The 22195-nt window shown below is 47.3% G+C and overlaps 1 long non-coding RNA gene across 1 annotated transcript; it reads left to right on the top strand.

Annotated features, from left to right (window-relative positions):
- The first annotated feature begins 397 nt into the window (after positions 1–397).
- LOC143267450 (uncharacterized) lies at positions 398–19755 on the top strand. Its single transcript, XR_013042581.1, has 3 exons — positions 398–515; positions 645–10793; positions 11060–19755. It is a non-coding gene; the product is annotated as an uncharacterized LOC143267450 (long non-coding RNA).
- Positions 19756–22195: the final 2440 nt, after the last annotated feature.

The following is a 22195-nucleotide window of genomic DNA, read 5'->3' as shown; positions in this document are numbered from 1 at the left end:
CCCTGACGACCGCCTCTGCCACGCCCCCAACCAAGGGTACCCCACTGCTTATTGGATAGGCCGCCCGCCACTCTATTTGCTCGGCTCGCTCATTGCGCCTGGTTGGCAGCCCATTGGTCGGTGGGGCTGTTCCTCAGGGTGGAGGCGGCTAGTCTTAGCAGACATTTCTTCTACAATTGGTTACTTTTGATGTCTTTGGCCAGGGGGCAAAGATACTATTGGGTAAGCTGCGCCAAGAGGCGGGATACAGGGAGCCGGCTGGAGGGTGGGTTGTGTTTGATGGTTGCTAGGTGTGAGATGATGTGAGAGGGCCTATTGTGACTGCTAGCTGGGTTCTGGGGCTGGAAAGGTCTGGAATCCCATGGGGATGAATGGGGGGCGAGGGGGAGGGGGGGCTGGGGGAGGGAGGTAGCCCAGCTGTGGAGTTCTCAGCTCTGGTGTGCCCAGGAGGACGGACCTGTAGCTCAGGACGCAGGTGACGAAATGTGGAGTCCTAACTTTGAAGCGCAGAGGTGGTGAGTCACCAAGCCAGAAAGGGACAAAGAAGTGGAGACGCGCGCGGCCTCTGACCTCTTTCAGCTCGGGAAGTGGGTGGGGACATGCGGAGCTTTATGGACTTGTTATAGGCCCTCAGTTTCTTTCAGCCTTTAACCAGGGCTTGCAGCTTGGAAGCCTCTTGGAAGAAGGTAGCCTTTGAAGTCAAGTTAGAATGGAGGGTGTGCTGGTGGTGTGGCCTCCGCCGTGGCATTTAGCCTTTTGGCGTCGTGCTGATTTCGTTTGCTAAGAGCTGGTAGCTGATGAGAAGAAGATGAGTGCGAACAGTGCCTGGCATTCCACAGGCCTTCGTCAAGACTCGCTGTTCGCCACTCACCCTCTCCATCCGTGCAGCTAGGCCCGGTTCTAAAATTCTGTGAGCCTGAGGCTGCGCATGCAGTGGCACGTGCTTGACTAAGAATAGAACTCCGATGACTTGAAATGCCACTCTCCGGTGGGGCAGCCAGGCACACACCGCCAAGGCTCAGAGGGCCTGCGAGGGAGGAGACGGAAGAAATGGAAGGAGCGCATAGCCAGAGGAAGGCAGTTGTCTTCCGAAGCTGTGCCAGATCTTGTCCAACACATTTCAGGATTGTGACAAGGAAATCAGGAGCCAACTCAAGGAGTGGGAGCAAGCTGGGGTATGGTGGCTCAGGGCTGTTATCCCGGCAGGAGGCTGAGGCAGGTGGATTGCTGTAAGCGCAAAGCCAGGCTGAGCTGCATCATGAGGCCTTGTCCCAAACAAACAAAAAGAGCAGTGTGTGCAAATAGCATCCTTTGAAGGCTGCTCGGTGCTGAACCAAAAAAGTCACTCTAAAGAGTCTGTCAGATTCTCCGGAAGCCCATTTCTCATTCTGAAGGTATGGGGCACCCCAGAGTGTGGACAGAATAGACTCTTGGAACTGTGTTGGACCCCAGACCTTAGAAAGCACCCCTAGCCATGGGACAGCAGAGAGGAGGGGAGAGAATCCAGGGCTCTTGTGTTTTTTACCCAATTGTCACGTCACCTCAATAAAGTTTCATCTCAAGGCTTACTTAGTCCTCTGTATTCTGTTCCATCTTGACAAAGAGAATTCCAGGCTTTGGTAGCAACGGATTTTTACTGAGGAACAGCCTCCCCCATGGTCCCAACTCTTCTACTGAAACCGTTTAGACTTTGAGAGATGAGCTTTGGATTTGTCACCAGATGAGGATGCTACCCAGTTTGATATAGCCATCTCACTCATACATGGGTACCAAAGCATCATGTGGCAGGTGTATGCCATAAGGATGCACAGAATTGTCAATTAAGAAATTCTTAAAAACAATGAATTTATAAATAGACTTGCTGCCAGTTGAGAGAGTTGTGTTCATGAGTGTGGGCGCAGGCGCGTGTGTGTGGGTGCACACACTTGGTTCTGAGCTACGGTTTTCTGGCTCTTCCCTTTAAATAGAGCTGGTTGGTGGTTATGCACACAGCCTCACACGTGCTGAGGAAGCCGGCTCAGCCTGATTTGGGTCTCCTCCTGCTCATGTCTGCTGGGGCTGAGACCTCATCTTTGGCCATGGAATGGCTGCAGTGGCTCCTAGGATCTTAGACGGGTCCACTGTGGTAAAAGTGGGTCCACCATATGGTAAAAGTGGGTCCACCATATGGTAAAAGTGGGTCCACCATATTATGGTAAAAGTGAGTTCACCATGGTAAAAGTGGATTTTCCCCTCCTGTCACAGGAACCTAGGTTCTGCCAGGGGTACTAGCAAAGGACATCTGCCCAGCTTAGAAATTCTTAGACACAGTGAGTCACTGAGGGTCAAAAAGCAGAGCAGACTAAGCCTGGGCAGAAGAGGGAGTTGACAGAACACATGTCTGTCCCTTGTGACTGGGTGGCCTACAGAAGGATCCGTTATCATAATGAAGCTCACAGCGCTGTTTTCTTATTTATCTCCGGTTTCTATTTCCTCCCCTCTGCCAGGGCTCTTGCCGTATTCTGTTTAGTCATATTATTTCATTTTACAAAGCATCGGCGTGGGAGGCCATTTAAGGGGCAAACATGGCCCCATTTTTGCCTTCACGTTTAGCAGGGATTGAGGACTCGGTGAGCCTTGACCTGAGATACCCAGGTGCCAGAGTGTGTCTGTAGAGCAGTTTTAAAAAGCAGGAGAGCTGGAGGTGCAGGTCAGCTGACAGAGTGCTTGCCTAGCAGCTTGCATGGGGCCCTGGGCTCCAGCCTCAGCGTAGCATAGGTCTGACATAGTGATGCACACTTGTCATGGAAGCACGCAGGAGGTGGATGTAGGCAGATCAGCAGTTCAAGGTCACCTAGAGACAGTGTGTCCCTGCTCACATTCTGTGTTGGCAGAGGCTCTGGGTCTTCATTGGAACGGAGTCTTAACTCAGTGAGGGCCTCTCAACAGGATTTCACCCAAGAGAGTCTACAAGGTACCCTGGAAGATGGGGGAGCCGTAAGCAATGCACACTGTGCTCATGGTCCTCAGGCAAGCCTGGCAGTTCCTAGCCGGGTCAGTTTTTCCCAGTCCTCTGGGAATGACCGAGAGCAACCAGCTTTGCAATCTCGGCTATTGGCGCTTGAACCTTGGTTCCACCCGCCTTAGCTTTGTGGCCTTGGGCAAGCACAGTGCCGTTCTGTGCTGTCCTTTTATTAAACGCAGCCGACTGTAATGCGCTTCCCTCCTGGGGCCCTACGACTAAGCAAATGAGTTTGTAATGGACAAGTGTTTCAGTCAGCACCTGGCAAATGCCAAGCTCTTAGTAAACCTTTGTCATAGTTATGAGGGGAGCCATTTGAAGAACCTTTCTCTAAATCCATCTCATTTTCTAAGTTTCCTCCCTGGTGATTTTTAGCGTACACATACGTGGGAATGCACATGCATATATGTAACTTTATTCCAGCCTTCAATATAACTCGGAATGGCCTCAAACTTGTGGCTCTCCTCCTTCAGCCTTCCAAGTGCTGGGACTGCAGTGGAACTCCGCCACACCCACCCTCGTTTGCTGTGGATTATCTGAAGGATTGTGTGAAGGTTCAGGGGATTAGACCTCATCAGCTTAATCACCATGAGGGCAGAGGGAGAGGGTGAGGCTGAGAGAATGATTCTAAATGCAGTCTGGACATGCAGTCTCGATTCCCCTGACAGCCTGACATGAGTCAGACCGAGGAATGCGACATTGTACCTTTATTGTCACACCCAGGGCTGTTTATGGGTCTTTCAGGTTTAGAATGTGCAGTGCTTCCTGGCCAGCTTCTGATCATGGCGATTAACTTGGTTTAGAAGTTCTAAGGCCAGATGTGTTACAGGTCAATGAAGACACGGAGGATGCTATTCAAGGCCCTGGTTCCTTTGGTTATCAGACAAAGCTTCCAGCTGGCTGTATAAAGCAGTGATGATGGGAAAAGAACCTTCCCTTTGGCCTGTGCTGTTTCCTTAGTCCACGTGTGAAGTTGTCTATAGTAAGAGTTTGAACTGAGGGGCTGGTGACATGGGTCAGTGGGTAAAGCACTCACTGTGTGAGCCTGATGGCCTGAGTTTGGTCCCATGTCAAAGTGGAAGAGAGAACTGATGCCGTAAGGTTGACTTCTGACTTCCACACGTCACTCTGCCATCTTTTACACACACACACACACACACACACACACACACACACACACACACACACGAGTAATAAATTTTGAAATAAACAATAGAATTTTCTAAAAATAATAAAGATAAAATCTTGATATAGTTTTGGGAAAAAAATGTAATAGTGACTTTTATTGCAGTGACTCAATTTGGATGATAAATAGTACAATGATACTACTGTCCTGGAACTCATCTATAGACTAGGCTGGCCTCGAACTCAGAGGTTCACCTTGCATTTGCCTCCCAAGTGATGGGATTAAAGGCGTATGCCAAAACTCATAGGCACACATACGCGCACACACATGGTATTCCAGACTTACTATTAGATACATAAAAAAAAAAAAACTATCAGACAGGTAGATGAAGTCTCAGTCACCAAACATTTCTCTTTCTGACATCATCCTTAATTACAGCAATAAAAATTGACTGCTCCCCACTATTAATTCCAATGAAGTCAATAAAATGTGTGCATTAAACTGGTGTATCACAAATCCTTTCCTACCAGAATTCATGTGATTGAGCTATTTTAAAGCTACTTAAGTCCCTGTAGAGACCTATATTCTGTTTTCATCATATTTTTAATTAACCAGACAGTAAACAGTTTTACTGAGCAACATATTTTCAGTGCTAGAGAGATAGACTGGACCATGAGGCAAAGTCCTGTCCCTGCGTGGGTGGGTATATAGGACAAAGGGGAAATCCTACAGACACCCCAGGATGCCTCAGCAGTAAACAGCAAAGTTCAGCCTGTGCCGAAAACCTTCCTTCAGAGGAGGGAACAGTTTCTTCTGATTTGGATTCATGGAGATTTGAGCTGGTGCTTAGATGCCCCTAGGATGAGGCAGTGGGTGGTATTCCAGGTGGTGAAGGCAGCAGCCACAGAGGCCTCTGGGTGGGAGAATTCAAGACAGCTGTCCAGGGTGGAATCCTTGGAAACAGGCAGGAAAGATGAACAGATGGGTCAGTGTCAGAGGCCCATGAATGCCTTCACTTGAGTTAATGGCTTTGCCCAGCACCCTGCAGGGCATGCATCCCCCATCGCCAGGCATCTGCATGCCTCCTTCATAATTTTGTTCCCATCTCTGTATTCCCTTTTCTGTAACTTATGCTTTCATTAAATTGATTCACTTAAAAAATATTTTTGAGACAAGGTCTTTTTAGGTAGTAGAGGCTGGTCTCAAACTCATGGTCTTTCTCCTTCAGTGATCTGAGTGCTGGGATAATAAGCCTGTACCACCTTTCCTGACTTTTGACTTTGCTCTGTGTGTGTGTGTGTGTGTGTGTGTGTGTGTGTGTGTGTGTGTGTGTGTGTATGTGTGGTTTTGTTTTTTGAAACAGGGTCTTATATGGCCCAAGGTGGTCTCCAACTTGCTATATAGCAGGGGCTGGCCTTGAACTCCTGATCCTCCTGCCTTTACCTCTCAAGTGATGGGGTAAGAGTGTGCCACCATGCCCAGGTGTGCCTTTGCTTTTCAGGTGGAATGGCGTCTTCAGACACATCCTAAGTCAGTGTTTTGGTTTTGGCTTGGTGATGCTGTGGATTGAATCTGAGGCCCCTCACACCCTAGGCAAACACAACACCACTCAACCACATCTCCAGTCTAATCAGTAGTTCTTAACTGTCAACCATTTTGCTCCCAAAGCCATTTTTGGTTGTCATAACTAGAAGGGTGCTGCTGGCATTCTGTGGATAGAGACCAGAGATGTGACTAACCATCCTAGAGTGCCCAGAACAGCACCTGATCACAAGAGATTACCTGGCCCCAAATGTTGGTAGTGGTATGGCTGAGGAACCCTGTGGACAGAAGCGTGGCTTGTGACACTTCAGACTTGATTTGATGGTTGTAATTATTCTGATTTCATTAAAACCATGTCATAACTATTAAAATTTAAGATAAGATATTCTTCCATGTTCTATTCTAACCTCATTCGTTGTATCATCCTCAATGCAGATGTGGCACCTTAAAAGTTAAACTTGAGCCAGGAAGTGGTGGTGCATGCCTTTAAGCCCAGTACTCGGGAGGCAGAGCCAGGCAGGTCTCTGAGTTCGAGGCCAGCCTGGTCTACAGAGCGAGTTCCAGGACAGGCTCCAAAGCTACACAGAGAAACCTTGTCTTGAAAATAAACAAAAACAAAAAAGAAAAAGAAAAGAAAAAAAGTTAAACTTGAGCCAGGCAGTGGCTGCATATGCCTTTAATCCCAGCAATCAGGTGGATCTCAGAGTTCAAAGCCAGCCTGGTCTACAGAGTGAGTTCCAGGACAGCCAGGGCTACACAGAGAAACCCTGTCTCAAAAAAACAAAACAAAACAAGTTCAATTTGATGCACATAGGTATTTGTACACCGATGTTCATTTAGCATTGCTCACAACTGCTGAGAAGAAGAAACAACCTATGGATAGAGAGGAATGGGTAAGAAAAAATGGACTTCTGACACACACTACAACATGAATAATCCTTGAGGATGTTATGCTAAGGCAAATAAGCCAGTAAGAGTAAGGTTAAGAAACACTGTAACATTTCACTTTTAAAAGGTACCTAGAGGAGTCAGATTTAGAGACGGAAAGTACATTAGGACAGCAGGGAGAGGCATGGGGAGCTAGGTTTAATGGATGCCGGATTTCAGTCTTGGGAGAGGAAACAGTTCTGTAGTTGAGTGGAGATGATTGCTCATGGGGTAAATATTTTCAATACCAGTAAACTATACACTTACAAAAATGCATAAGAAGGTAAGTTTCGTGATATATATATATGGGCATGTGCTTAAGAAGCGAAGGCTCTTTCTGAATTCATCTCTAGGCTGTAGTGTCTATTGGTCAAGTGAGTCTCTGTTTCTTCATCTATAACTCAAAACAGGATCCATGTCATAATGCTGGACAATGAAACAATGCATATAGTGCCCACTGTAGAGTAAGTACCCTGTGAATGATAAATCAATGTTGTTGTCATCAAGGTTTTTTTTCTGATAGAGTTCTCATGTAGCCCAGGCTGGCCCATCCCACAACACAGTCAACCTTTCCACCCACCCAGATCTGCCCCCACACTCCAGGCTTAGACCAGGAAGCACCTCCTGTACCCCAGCCCAGTCCCCTCTGTCTACCTGACCTTATTCCACCCAGCCACCTCTGACCTCTAGACCCAGTGCACTCACACACCAAAAATCTCTGTCCAATTTATACGTGGCTCTCTGGACAGAAGGAAAATGCATATGGTTTTAACCCAAATCTGTAGTTCTTGTTGGGACTCAAAGGTATGAGTCCACCTCTGCTCTTTTGCAGATATCCATAAGTCTAGCTTATTCCTCAGGATAGTATTTTTCTCTCTCTCCTGGTCTTGGGACTCCTGCTTTTCCCAATTACTAAGAATATGGGCCTAAGGGTTCCAAATAAGTTCATGAATTTTAACTTCTGTTCCTAGTTTAAGTTTGTCTCAACAGATTTCTACTTGGCTTGCAGACACCTCCAAGTTTCAGTTGTGAACTATACTGCTCCGGATGGCTATGAACTCCAGACTTGCTAAAAGCTGACGTGGACCAGCCCAGACAACGTGATTGTTCCCTGTCTCTAAAGGGTCAGATAGCCACATGCTTCTGACAGATGCCCCATTACCCAGTTTGACCAGCCTTTCAACCTTTTCGGGGCCCTGACAACAGTGCCCCAACACCAGCTTGAAGCAGTTCCAGAAGAGAATACATTGTCCCATGTTCCCTGTTCAGAAAAAGCTGAAATGCTGGGTCAAAGGGAAACTCCCTGGCATAGAGGCAAGATGGCCAACTATAATGCTCATTGACATACTAGGAAAATAGGTTCAGAGTTGTCAATTGATAAGTTTATTAACTAAAATGGTTCTGCAATAAGACACCTGACTTTCTTTGTATAGAACCAAAGAAGTACTATATAAGATTATAATCTGGTTGTACTCAAAGATCAGAACTACAGGGGCTTAAGAATGGCAACAGATACAGATGTCGCTGCCCTAGAAAAATCTGTTAGCTAATGGTTCTTAGGTCCCAATACCCTTGAACTTCTGGGCAGGTAGGACTCATGACTGAGTCCTGTCATTGGTACTTGTGAAGGGGAGAATGTGAAGGTCTAGACTTGACTTTACAGGCTCCATTTTAGGGAAAGGGCCACCATCTCAGACCACCTGCTGTACTCAGTTCCAGGAAGGACCTCAGGAACGTGCCATGACAACTTGAACAGATACAGGGCAGTAAAGCTTAACAAGATCCAGATAATCCTGTTCAGTGGACTGTGGTTCCCTGCCAAAAGTCTAACCCAATGGTTTCAAATGTGGTTTTGCGCCCAAAGTCTAGACCAATAGTTTCAAAAAATCACCTTGCCCCATATTCCTTCTACCCAATCCCAAGCATGTAATTCCCAGCTTGTGGTTTTTCCTTATAAAAACTCTCTACACCTGGGCTTGTGGCCACAGCCACATTTCCTTCCATCTGCCGTGCTGTGGCTCAGGTTGAACCTGAATAAAAGAGCCCTTATGTGCTTGCATCGGAAACCGGCTTCTTGGTGGTCTCTGGGGGTTTCTCGAAATGGGTGCAACAATGGATTTGGGGAGAGGTAGGGAGGGTCCTAGCAAAAGCCTGGCAGGCAGGGTACTGTATGTGGGTCCCAGGCTGGATCTGGTGGGCTGGGGAAACGGCAAAGATAGGGAGGTCAAGGAGACTTAGCAAGCTAGACCCTGGGGGCAGATGTGCAACATCTGGGTCTTATGACAATTGTTTTGGAGTTTTCAGAGTCCTTGTCTAGTAAGTCTGGGAACTCCCGTATCTGTTTTTCCTTTTCTTCTGTGTGGGTCACAATTTCTGTTTCTTTTCCTGTTAGCCATAACTTCACTGAAGACTATTTCAGGTAATATATGTAACCCTGGCTATCTTGGAACTCCCTCTGTAGAACAGGGTGGCCTTGAATTCACAGTAATCCACCTGCCTCTGCCTCCCAAGTACAGCCTGGCTGGGACTTTGTTGCTATTATGTTTGCATATTTTATTTGTGGAGTGGCTTGGCTGGATTATTCTAATGAAGTTTCTTTCTCTCACAGGTAGATTTGGATGCCACCCCTCAGAGGCTGCAAACTTGGGCACATACACAGTTACCTTGGAATGGCGATGGTCTTCTGTTTTGTTTTTGAGACAGATCTAGCTCTACTTGCTGTAGCCCAAGCTGGCTTCTAACTCTTGATCTTCCTGCTTCAGCCTCCCCCAGTGCCTGCACCACTGTGCCTGGCTCACACGGGTCTTAAAAGGCTCCCTTTGCTTTTCTATCTGATTTTTTTTTTAGTTAATTAATTAATTTATTTTATATGCATTGGTGTTTTGTCATGGGGTGTCGGGTGCCCTGGAACTGGAATTATAGACAGTTGTGAGCTGCCATGTGAGTGCTGGGATTTGAACCCAGATCCTCTGGAAGAGCAGCCAGTGCTCTTAACCACTGAGCCATCTCTGCAGCCCCTCTGTCTGATCTTCTTGTTAAACTGTTGGCCAGTGATATCCTATGAGCTGTTTACCTTCACTATGGCTCACTGGGTTGTGGGTTTTGATCGTGTCCTGTGTGTAGAAATTGCTTCAGTCTTGCCCAATCAACTTTGGCCCCTTTTGCAGATATAATCTTTCAGGTTAATTTTGAGGCTCAGTCCAGCTCCAGGAAGTGGGGTGGGGAGTGGGGATTGACTGATGCAATCCATGATTCTCTCTGATGCACTTGTAACTGGTCTGCAGTTGGATTCTGTGTATGTGGTAGCAGGGATTGAACCCTGGCCCTCACACACACTGGGCAAGTGCTGTACTTCTAAACTCTGTCCCCACCCCTTAGTCCAGCTTGTCTAATGGAGGAGTGCCCAACTCCCCTTCACTGCTTCCTAACTCAATCTTCATCGTTTCTGGGAGCATCCTCAATTGACCATCCCCAAACTGTCTTACTTGGTGAAAGCCTCGGGTCGTTCTGTTTTATGGCTTGTTCCTCTTCAGCAAAACCTACAGGCTGCTCTAGAGCCGGAGAAACTTGGCCAGGGACGGTGGCACTCCCCCGTCTCAGTGACAGTCCTGCTTAGTTTAGTGGGCAGGGTGTTGGACAAGGTAAGAAGCCTTTGGTTTCCTTGGCATGCTCGTTTCAAAACAGAGTCCCTGCCCCACAGACTAAAGCAGCTAACCTCCAACCATCCATGGCTGAAACAGAACTTCCACCTCTGCACGGTGTGGGGGCGGGGGTAGGAAGTGAGCCTCAGACCACTCAGCCTGCCGGAGCCTTTGCAGCCCGGAGCTAGAAGGCAGCCCGTCCCTCCAGGGTCAAACGGAAGCCACTCTGGAAAATGTCACCAGTGTTCTTGTTCTCACAGCATGCCCCCCCCTCCTGGAACTGGAGGAGGAAGGAGGAAGTGGTTTGTGGCTCAGTGACACTGACTCTCGCTGTTCTTTCTGGGATTTTGCAGATTTTCTGGCATCCATCTTTATAAATTTCCTAAATATCCTTAGGACCATTTGCAGAGGCTTTAAGTGGTTGCGGTTTTGAGTTTTAAATAATCCCCGCTCCCCTGCTGTGGGATTTCACTGGGGAGAGAGTTCATGGAGCATTTAAGAGCCATCATTCTGGAAGCCATACATCCCGTTGTCCAGCCTGGTCACCCCAGAGGTGGTGAGTACCCTCGGGTGAATAGACAGCCTGGAGCCAGGTAGAAGAAGTGGTGGGCTATGACATTAGGTGTGAAGTGACAAGGGGTTAAGACAATGGGTGTAAAAAGGGACAGGGAATTAAAAAAGAGTGACCTGGGAGGCTGGGGGTGTGTCAAAGCAGCAGGACGCTTGCCGAGTTTGCAAAAGTTCCATCCCCAGAAACACCTCTCTCTCTCTCTCTCTCTCTCTCTCTCTCTCTCTCTCTCTCTCTCTCTCTCTCTCTCTCAGGTTTGGCCAGTAGGAGAGAGACCAAATTTTGTAGATAAAGAGATTGTTACATTTTCATATATTTTGCAAATTTGTTCGTGTACAAAAAAGCGGAAGTCACTAGAATAGACCAGCTTTAGAGGGAAACACCATCAGGTCACCTTGAACCTGGAAGAAGCAGGAGGAGAGCAATGAAGATCCAGACCACCACAGGAAGATGGAGCAACAGTTGACACCCAGTGTGGCCCTGAGAGCTTTACATAACCCTCCTAACTCCACAGGGCCAATGTGACAGGTGTGACAACCCCCATTTACAGATAAACTCCAGATGGTTGAAATGATGTGCTTAAGGTTTAAGAGATCAAGATTTAAAAAAAAAATAGATTAAAATCCAGCAATTAAGAGCATGCATGACTCTCACTCCTAAGTATGAACCCAAAGAAACACGATGTTCATGGTAATGCCATTTAATAACAGCCTATGACTGCCAACAGCCCAAAGGTTCATCAGTGCGACAATGGATAAGCAATTCATGGTATATCCATATCCCACGGGTTACGGTACAGCGCTGAAAATGAACAGATCATTGCTCTAAACCCAACATGGATAAAATGCTGAGCAAAAGAACTTGCCACAGAGGAGACCTGTTTGATTTGATCTCTAGAAGGTTCAAAAGAGGCAAAAGGAACCTCTGATGTAAAGAGATCAGGTGACCTCCGTAGGATAGGAGAAAGAGAGAGAGGGTCTCTGGGACACGCACTGTCTTGTTTCTGAGCAGACCTGAGTTTGTGTTCATTTGGGGAAGTTCATCAAGCTGCATGTCTACCATCAGTTCAGGTTCACTTGCTGTGTGGGCAACACCCCACTGCGAAGTGTGACGGCACAAAAATCCTCTTAACCCCCAGACAATCAAGACAGCACATGCTGCTTCTTCAGCCAAGGAAACTGTGGAGGGGGAACCTGGGACATCCATCATGAACCTAAATTCAAAGGCAGGTCAACTGAAAGCAATGGCTGGGGGTTTTGTTTGTTTAGCATTTTAATACAAACTGGAAACACAAACCAGAGGTTGCTGCTCAGTGGTATTGACTAGGGTGCAGGCAGCCCGGATTTGATCCCCAGGACTACACCAAAGCAAACTTACACCAGTGAAATATCTAACAGTTGGGAAATCTGAACACTGCATTTTGGTTGACACTGAGGCATTTTGATTTTAGGTGATATTAATTGTAACATTTATTTTTAAGTCCTTGTGTTTTTTTTAAAGGCAATGCTGACATAATTATGGATGAAATGACTCAAAGTTTAGTATTTGCTTCAAAAGCATGAAGCTATCCACCTAGAGATGAAACAGGATTGGTGTGGATTGGGCATTGTTGACCACGTGATAGTTACCTGGGGTTTGGTGTAACACTACTTACATGTATGTTGAATGTTTTGTTGAATGCGATTTTGTGGAGGAAGGGGAAGGAAAGGGAGGAAAAACCGACTAAGCAAATGGTGTCAGCAAATGAACAGATTCCTCTGATTTCGTGTCTTTTTATTTTGAAGAAAAGATCTCACGATGTAGCCGGGGTGACCTTGAACTCACAGAGATGGGCCTACCTCTGCCTCCTGAGTGCTGGGATCACCATCATAGTTGGCTGGCTTCCTGTCTTTAAGTTTGCATTTCCTCTGAGACAGAAGACAGTAAACGTGTAAAAACACTGGAGTGAGGAGGGAATGTGAGGGGGTGGGGCTCTGGGTACCTGTGACTGTAGTTTGATTTGTCTCCACTCCATCCGTCTGGCAGATGCCACCATGACCCCGACTTCTGCCACATACGGCGTTTGGACTGCTGTCCCCTTTCACCTGACTTCTGGCTGCTGGGCCCTCCTGCTTGGGAATAGCCCCGGTTTTCCAGGCCTCCCCTTTGCGTCTACCCTGAGGACTCCTCCTTCTGCTCTGGGCTGTCTGTAGCCTCCTGTTCTCCTCTCTGTCCCCTTTCCCAAAGGGTCAGTCGTTTTTCTAGTGCTCTGTGTTCCTGTTAGGACTAAATTTTTAATGAATTCAGGGGGTTGACTAGATGGTTCAGTGGGTAAGAGGCTTGCTGCCCAGGTGTGAGTTCGGATCCCTGGCACTCCTGTAAATGGCAGCTGGGTGTGGCGGCCGGCCTGTATCCCTAGTATGCGGGAAGCAAAGACGGGCTCCCTGGAGCAAGCTGGCTAGCTAGACACACTTCTCTACCTGGAAAACGACTCACCCTTCCATAGGCTGCTACAGAATCCCTCCGTCTGTCTGACTCCCTCTCCTTCCTGTGGACTTCACTCATTCCATACTCAATTTTCCACTCATTTGTTCAGTCAAAGTCATTTATTTGTGAGGCCCTGTGCTGAGGCAGAGCGTCAAGGGCAGGCACTTCCATAATTCAGACCTTACATCATAGTTCCTATCTCGCCAGTGATATTGACTCATTATGTAACATCTGCTCTCCGGCTCTACCCTTTGGGGTCAAGGATGGTAAATTAGTCATCTTTGTACCTCATTGAGAGGCGGCAATAAACCGTGTTTACTTAATTCAGTTGGAAGAATGATTGCTGAGAAAATGTCTTTGGCCAAACACCCTTCATTATTTTTAGGAGTCTTTGTAGTCATTTAGGGTGAAGGAAGAGAGAGACAAGGCTTTTGTGTTCAAGAAAGCTCGGAAACCCCAGCTTTAGGCCACTCACTTGAGAAACGCATCAGTGGGCAGAGGCAGGGTACGGGATGACAGCGAGACTGAGTGACGAGAGTCCAGCAGCACTCATTTTGTTTGCTCCTTTGCATTTATTCTGTATTTTAACCTGCCAGAGCCTCGTGCACACGGGGCAGGTGTCTGCCAGTGTGCTGCTCCCAAGTATTTCCAAATACAGAGAAGTGTCAGCAGGAAACAGATGTCAGGTTCTGCTGAGAGCAGTGGCCGGGAGCAAAAGGACAGGCCAGAGGGCTGTTTGGATGGTGGCTGTAGGTGAGCCTTGTACAGATTCAAGGACAACCCTGGAATAGTACTTACCCTGTTACAATGGCTATTTGCTGCTGTTGATTATAATGTTGCTTTAAATGTCCTTGCTTATTTGTGGAAACTAAAACAAACAAACAAAAAATTGATGACATGGAAGTATAGAGAGTAGACTACAGGTGTGAGGCTTTGCCTCATGCTGATCCTTTGTATTTCTGTTTGAAATCCACTGGCCATTTGCAGAAGCAAGGCTCAGCATAGTTCTGTGGTTCCCACTTGGCTACAACATTATTATTGAATTAATAATAATATAATTAATATTATTGAAACAACAGCTCTGGGGCCCCTCCCAGCTTTTCTAATTTCCCTGGAACTAGGCCAGAACACAGGCATCTGATTGGCTTGAGTTCCCCTAGTCTCACATATGGAATAAGGAATTTGTCAGACTCAGCACCACACTAGGATGGAGTTAGACACCTGCTCATTCCCACTGTGTTTCTCAAAGTTGGGTCCCCAGTGCAGCAGCATCAGAAATACTGAATTCTTTTTAGGGGCCTGCTAAATCATAAAGCCTGAGATACACCCATAAACCTGATGTAACAAGCCCTCCAGATGGGTCTTGTTTGAGGACCACTGCCCAGTCTTACTAGTTAGTGTGATCCACAAATCTTAATGCACCTACTTAATGCAGAAATGCAGAAATGCAGAAATGCAGATCCTGGGGCCCCACCCCAGAGCTGCTGAATCAGAATGGTTGTTTGGCAAGATCCTATGGTGTTTCATACATGTCTTAAAAAGTGAGACACCCTGCTGTGGACCAGTGTCGACATACCTGTGCTCACATTTCATTGACCACAAATAAATAGATGAATAAATAAAATGAATAAATGGATCATGTGACCAATCAGACATCAGTGAATGAAGCAAGCACTTATCAATCCCATGGTAGTAAAATACCCATAGAGAGGGGCAATGGGCATTTTGAATAATAATAGAATCTATTATAGAAAGCAAGTCGGAAAACTTCACAGTCCCAGGAGTGCATATCCTCTCTCTCATTTTATATATATATTTGTGTGTGTATGTATATGTATGTATATGTATATGTATATGTACACACACACACACATATGGACCTTCTGAATGACAGAGTCAAGAGGACTCAGCAATTAGGTCCTTTGAGCCAAGGCTGAAGGACTCCCTCTCTACCAGGAGCAAATCTAAGACCTGATCAAGAGACAGCCCCACTCCCCGGACAAGAGGCTCCATGGGTGCTGGTGAGGTGGCCCCATGGAGAAAGGCACTTGCTGCCAAGTCTGATGACCTGAGTTGGATCCCTAGAACCCACATGCTGGAAGGAGAGACTCGAGTTGGCCTTTGAGCTCAGATGTGTATGCCATGGCATGTGTTCACCTGCACACACACACACACACACACACACAGACACAGACACACACACACAGACACAGACACACACACAGACACAGACACACACACAGACACAGACACACACACACACAGACACACACACACACACACAGACACAGACACACACACAGACACAGACACACACACAGACACAGACACACACACAGACACAGACACACACAGACACACACACAGACACACACACAGACACAGACACACACACACAGACACACACACAGACACACACACAGACACAGACATACACACAGACACACACACAGACAGACAGACACACATACAGACACAGACACACAGACAGACACACAGACAGACACAGACACACAGACACAGACACAGACAGACACACAGACACACACACACGGTAATAATTTTTTTAAGAGGCACTTTGTAATGCCAGTCCTATAACACTCCAAGATTTCAGTGGCCAGTGCCCTGTCCCCCCCACTCTTTCGAAACGAAGCGTTCCTTGTCATTTCCCATCCTTGTTCCTGAACAATGACTTGTTCTCTTAGTTTCGTCTCTCCAGTCAGGGGAACCACACCTCTATCCTTTGTACCTAACATGCAACCCTGGACTCGGAGTCTGTTTCCCTGATTAGATGGGAATGTCAAATCTCCCCGGTGAGCTGTTTTGCAAGAGAGAAACAAACATTTGTGGCCAAGGAGGAATGTTGAGATAAGTTGCATTAAGGAAGCAAAAGACTGTGACTGAAGGAAACCTCATGGTAGTTTGAATTATTACCTCAAACACTCTTTACTGCTCTAGGGCCACCCTCTTCGGGGTATACCTCTACCCGAGGACTGCATTTGCACTCTACGGACCTTAGACTTGGTCATGTGGCTTGCTGGACTAACAGAATGGAACTGACACATGTCACTTCTGGACAGGAGAAGAGCCATGTGTAACCATCTTTTCCTTCTGTCTGGAGACTAGCAGTATGTCCAGTCAGAGCTGTCCCTGAGCCTGGATTCCAGAGCAGAGTTATGGCTGACTCACAACATGCACATTCTGTGAGTGGTAGATAACTGTAGTTGTGAGCCATTGAGACTTCAAGTATGTTTGTTACCTCAGCATAACCAAGCCTGTCCTGCCCGATACAAGAGTAAATGGATGAGGTCACAAAAGAATACTCTGTGTGTCTTCCTTTGTCTTTCTTTCTTTCTTTCTTTCTTTTTTTTTAAACAGGGTCTTGCTATGCATCCTAGGTTAGGCTCAAACTCACTATCTTCCCGTTTCAACCTCTCAAGGGCTGGATTACAGAGCTAAATCACCATGGCTAGCTTTTTTTGATGCCATTTTTATGAAGCTTATAACAATCTATATTATTTAGGAGCAAATGTGTGCGGCACAATTATAAATAAAGCAAATACATAGATAACAGGAAAACGTGGTTGTCTTTGGTTGAGCACCAGGGAGGCACAACTGGTGGGTTTTAATTCTTCATATGTTTTATATACAGTTTTGTATGAATGACGCAACTTAACCTTTCTGTATTTTAATTGACGGTGTATGTGCCTGCAGTTTGTATGTGCGTTACACGCATACGGTGCCCACGAAGGCCAGACATTGGATCCCCCGGAACTGGAGTTACAGGCAGCTGGCAGCTGCTTGATGTGCCTGCTGGAAACTGAACCCGGGTCCTCCCCAAGAGCAACAAGTGCTCTTAACCACTGGGCCATCTCTCCAGGGGAGGGATGGACACAAGTCTGTCCACATGTCCTAGACTCTTGCCCACGCCCCAAGGTCCTGAACCTGGCAACCCGTGTGACCACCTTGCGGCACACAGTGTGGTGCTGGGTGCTGCGCTGGGATCTCCCAGGTACCATCATCACAATTCTGTGCGCCTGCGCTTTAGGTTTGTGGGAAACTCTGGATCCTAGCTACCAGCTGGTTTGAAGAAACCCGAACTAGCCAGCATGGAGAGGTCACACGCAGAGGCAGGGGGTAGGCATTTGGGCTGGCAGCCCAGCTGAGACTTCAGCCAAACCACCAGACGTGTGGGTGAAGATGCCTGCAGATGACCGTAGCCCCCGCTGCTGAGGCAGCCTTGGCGTGGGGCAGAGATCAGCCGCCCCTTCTAGTTCCTGTCTGACTTCCTGACCTGAGCCCTTTCAGCTCAAACGGTTTTCATGGGACTGAGGTTTGAGGCAGTATGTTGTTAAGACAGTTTAAACTGCACACAGAGGTAGACACGCACAGACGAGTCTATGTTCTGACAAACCATGGTCAGTGTAGAATATAAGTCTGTGCGTGTAGTACCCTGAGAAGCCCTTCTGAAGCTGGGCTGTCAGGTTAGGCTCTCCTGCAGCGTGCTGTACGTGATCCCAGCTCTTGAGAGGTGGAGGCCAGAGGACCATAAGCTCCAGGACAGCCTGGGATATATGATGAGACCCTCTCTAAGAAAGAAAAAAGTGACCATCTTAAGTCAAGGACACACACACACACACACACACACACACACACTCCCATGGGACTTATCCATCCATTTGTTGACGAGTTCCCTCGCTCGTCACACAGTGCTGACTACCTATGAAGAGCCAGCCTGTGAGATCCCTCTATACTATGGTCTGTGCCTTGATGTTCCACCTCCCAGAGGCCAGAGAGGGAAGAGTGGGCAGTAAGCAATGGGGCTTTTAGGGGGAGTGTTGGGTACAGGTGCCGTGGCCCTGTGAAGATACCATCCTTCATTCTCCACCCTCGTCTGGAGTAGAGAGTCACGAGCCTCTCAACTCCTTGCTTCTTTGTTTATCCCGACCCTAAATGCTGTAAATGTGGTGACCTCACAGAATGCAGCCATGTTTCCCAAATGGTATGGCGTCTGGAGGAGCGGTGACTAATAGAATTGGGCCATTATATCACTGTGCTCAGGGCTCAGCCGAGGACAGCAAAGCAAACTGTCTCAGCGCAGGCTGGCTCAGCCACTCTGCTGGCCCATGGCTCTCTCGGTTCCGTCACCATGGAGAGCCTTTCACAGCAAAGGCTCATGTCCTGAGCACTGTGGCTTTGTTCTCTCTCTGGACAGGGAAAAGCCTCCAGTATCGCCCCCCCCATTTGCTTCTGGCCAGGTAGCAATCCCCCCATCTGCCTCCAGAAGGAGACAGGGCAGGAGGATGGCTTGGGGACAGGGATGCCCATAGTAGTGGGTTGAATTATGTCCCTTAAAAGCGTATGTTCATATCTGGATCATTCGGGGGACAGGGTCATTGCAACTGGAATCAAATGAAGATATACTCGTGCTGTTTGGGATCACAGGCCTTCAGCCCGAAGACTGGCGTCTTGGGAGGAAGAAAATGAGATTTGAATGTAGAGACTGAGACATGGGAAAAGCCATGTGATCATGGAAAACAGGCTGAGACATCTACAAACCAAACAATGCCAAGGCTTTCTGACAACTGCCAGAGGGAAGAGAGAGGTTTGTACATAGTCTCCTCAAGCTGTAATGAAATACCTGAAGCAATAAACTTATAACTGGGAAAGGTTTGTTTTGGCTCACGATTTTGAAGATCTCAGCCTATAAACCATGGGCCTATCTATGTGCTGGGACAGCACATCACGGTAGGAGCCTAGCAGGAAGATTCTGAGTCCCAGGCCAGGCTGCATAGTCAGACTTGGTTTCAAACAATACCAGTAAAAAAAAACCCCTAAATCATAAGGCACCCCTTTTATTTGGTGGTGCAGCCACAGTAAGGTGTCTGGGCTCTTATAAATAACCTTTAACCCATGCTCCTGAAGACAACCCTAATGAAACTCATTGGCCAAAGAAAGGAAGGAAGGAAGGAAGGAAGGAAGGAAGGAAGGAAGGAAGGAAGAAAAAAACCCATGAAAGCAGAAGAGGAAATAGCTGTGAAAAGAAGGGATCAGTGGGATAATGGGTAATGGGCATGGATACTATCAAAATTATATTATACGAATGTATGAAAATGTCATAATGAAACCCATTATGTATAATTAACATATGCTAATAAAAATTTAAAAAATGTACTTTTACTATAATATGACGTGATGCCTGCAAGATTGAAAAAATAAAAGCAACTTAAAAACCTATTTTCACTAAGTGCCCATCAGTGGGTGAGCGGATAAATAAAATGAGGTATATGGCTATGATGGAACATTATCGAGTACTTAAAAGGAAGGACATTTTGATGCTGCTAAGTGAATTCCCCTTCTGCCAAGTGAAATAGGCCAGTTGGAAGGGGGCACACCCTGTATGAGTCCACTTACAGGAGGCGCTTAGAGCCGCCTGACTCAGGGAGACACGAAGTAGGGTAGCGGCCGTGGGGACTGGGAGTGAAGAGGGAGCCAGTGTTTGATGGATGTGGGGTCAGCGGAAAATGGCTGGAGGGATGGATGCTGCACCGTAACTTGGGAGCTTATTGCCACTCAAAGATGGCCACAGGCACCCGGATGCTTTCTGTGTTTGGTTCCCAGCCACTGCCAGCAAGCAAAACCAGCCCCAGACTGTGTATCTGTGTGTGTGTGTGTGTGTGTGTGTGTGTGTGTGTGTGTGTGCATGTCTTTCTCGGTGTGTGTGCCTGCAGGACTGTGTGGGTGAGGGGATGGGGAGAGAGCTGGAGGGATTAGATGTAAGAAAAAGCCTGAGCAAGGCATGGTGGTATTCACGTGTAATCCCAGCACTTGTGAGACTGAGAAAGGAGAATGGCCACAAGTTTGAAGCCAGCCTGGGCTACATAGCAAGACATTGTCTCAAAACACCACCACCACCAAAAGGCTGACAGGGTTGATGTCAGCTTGTATGCAGAGGTCTTCAGTAGTCAGGTTATAACCCATAGATTATGCTCAGTCACTCCTCCTTCCCAGGCTGTCCTTGAAACCCCTGTTCTCCTAATTCAGCCTCCCGGGAGTGGGGATTCTGGGTGCGTTAAGTCTGATGTAATGGAAAGGAATCAGTTTTCTTCCTTCCTTCCTTCCTTCCTTCCTTCCTTCCTTCCTTCCTTCCTTCCTTCCTTCCTTCCTTCCTTCCTCCCTCCCTTCCTTCCTCCTTCCTTCCTTCTTTCCTTCCTTCCTCCCTCCCTTCCCTCCCTCCCTTCTTTCTTTCTTTTTTTTCTGAGACAGGGTTTCTCTGTGTAGCCCTGGCTGTCCTGGAACTCACTCTGTAGACCAGGCTGGCCTCAAACTCACAGAGATCCGCCTGCCTGTGCCTCCTGAGTGCTGAGATTAAAGGTGTGAGCCATCATTGCCCTGCAGAAACCAGTTTCTATTAGGAACAGCAATGGGGATGGATGAATAACCTTGGCAGTGTCAAATGATCCAGGAAAAAAGAAAAAGAAAAAGAAATTAGCTCCCATTAAAATCAGAGAGGTCAGTAAGTACCAGAATCAATGATGAGCTAGCTTTAGTACCTCTTCATTAAAAGTATGTCTAAGTTATCATCTAAGGGGTTCTCAACCTGTGAGTCGTGACGGGGCCACCTAAGACCATGGGAAAACACAGGTATTTACATTACAGTTCATCACAGTAGCAAAATGACAGTTATGAAGTAGCAATGAAATAGCTTTAAGGTTGGGGGTCACCACAACAGGAGGAACTGTATTAAAGGGTCGCAGCATCAGGAAGGTTGAGAACCCCTGCTCTAAGGTCTTTTGTAGCCCAGGCTGGTCTGGAACTTACTTTGTAGCCAAAAATGATCTTGAACATGTGATCCTCCTGCCACTAGCACCTGAGAGGTGGGATTACAGGTGTGCACCACCGTCCTCAGTTTATGTGACACTGGGGACCAAGCATAAGGCTTTGTGCGTGCTAGGCAAGCTCTTTACCAAATGCTACATTTCAGCCTCCTGAGTCTTAGAACCACACCACCTCTTGTCCCTTCCTAAACGTCTTTTAAAAAGAAACATCCATTCCAAGCCCTCCTCTAGCCTTATCTCCAGTGCGCATTGCTCCCAAATGCCCAAACCTTCATATTCCTGAATGGAGAGTGGCCCTGAGGCTTCGAAAACCCACCTCCGTGTACATGCTTCTGCTTTGACCTCAGGACTCCAGCCCTGTTTAGCTTTGATGTTTAAAAGACTGCCTTCAACTGGGCATAATGGCGCACACCTTTAATCCCAGCACTCGGGAGGCAGAGCCAGGCAGATCTCTGTGAGTTTGAGCCCAACCTGGTCTACAGAGGAAGATCCAGGACAAGCACCAAAACTACACAGAGAAACTCTGTCTTGACAAACCTTTCTTTCTTTTTATTTGTTATGGTCCTCTGGAATTTATGCTTTAGAAGTGTGCCCCCCCACCCCCACCCTGGGGCCTGCTGACACTGTGCTTGCCTACCACGTACAGTGCCCTGAGTTCATTGCATAAAACTAGGCATGATGGGGGCACACCTGTAACTCCAGCATTCAGGAGATGAATCAGAAGTTCAAGGTCATCCTGGCCAGCCTGGCATATATGAGACCCTGTCTCAAACAAAGAAAAACCTGCCAAGGCTCTGACTCCAGCAGTATCTAAACACAGAGCCCATCACCTCTACCTATTCCCACCAGAAGGTCCCTTACTTCTTGTCAGGGTGGCGTTAGCTTCACAACCAGTGGGACTTAGAGCTGAGTCTTGTAGAGATGGCTGTTCTGTTTGCTGCGGCTACAGCCTTGTGGGAGACCGGCTTGTCAATCGCTATCGCCTCTGAATCTCCATCTCTAAGACTGTCTCCTTGGGATGTCCCCTCAACTGATGGGAAAAACTTACATAGACTTATTAATTGCATAGTTTAGAAGTTCAGAGGC

This window comes from Peromyscus maniculatus, chromosome 1, assembly GCF_049852395.1.
Source record: "Peromyscus maniculatus bairdii isolate BWxNUB_F1_BW_parent chromosome 1, HU_Pman_BW_mat_3.1, whole genome shotgun sequence".
In the NCBI taxonomy this organism is placed as follows: Eukaryota; Metazoa; Chordata; class Mammalia; order Rodentia; family Cricetidae; genus Peromyscus; species Peromyscus maniculatus.
Note: the sequence above shows the minus strand (reverse complement) of the source record. Positions and strands in the feature narration are given on the sequence as shown.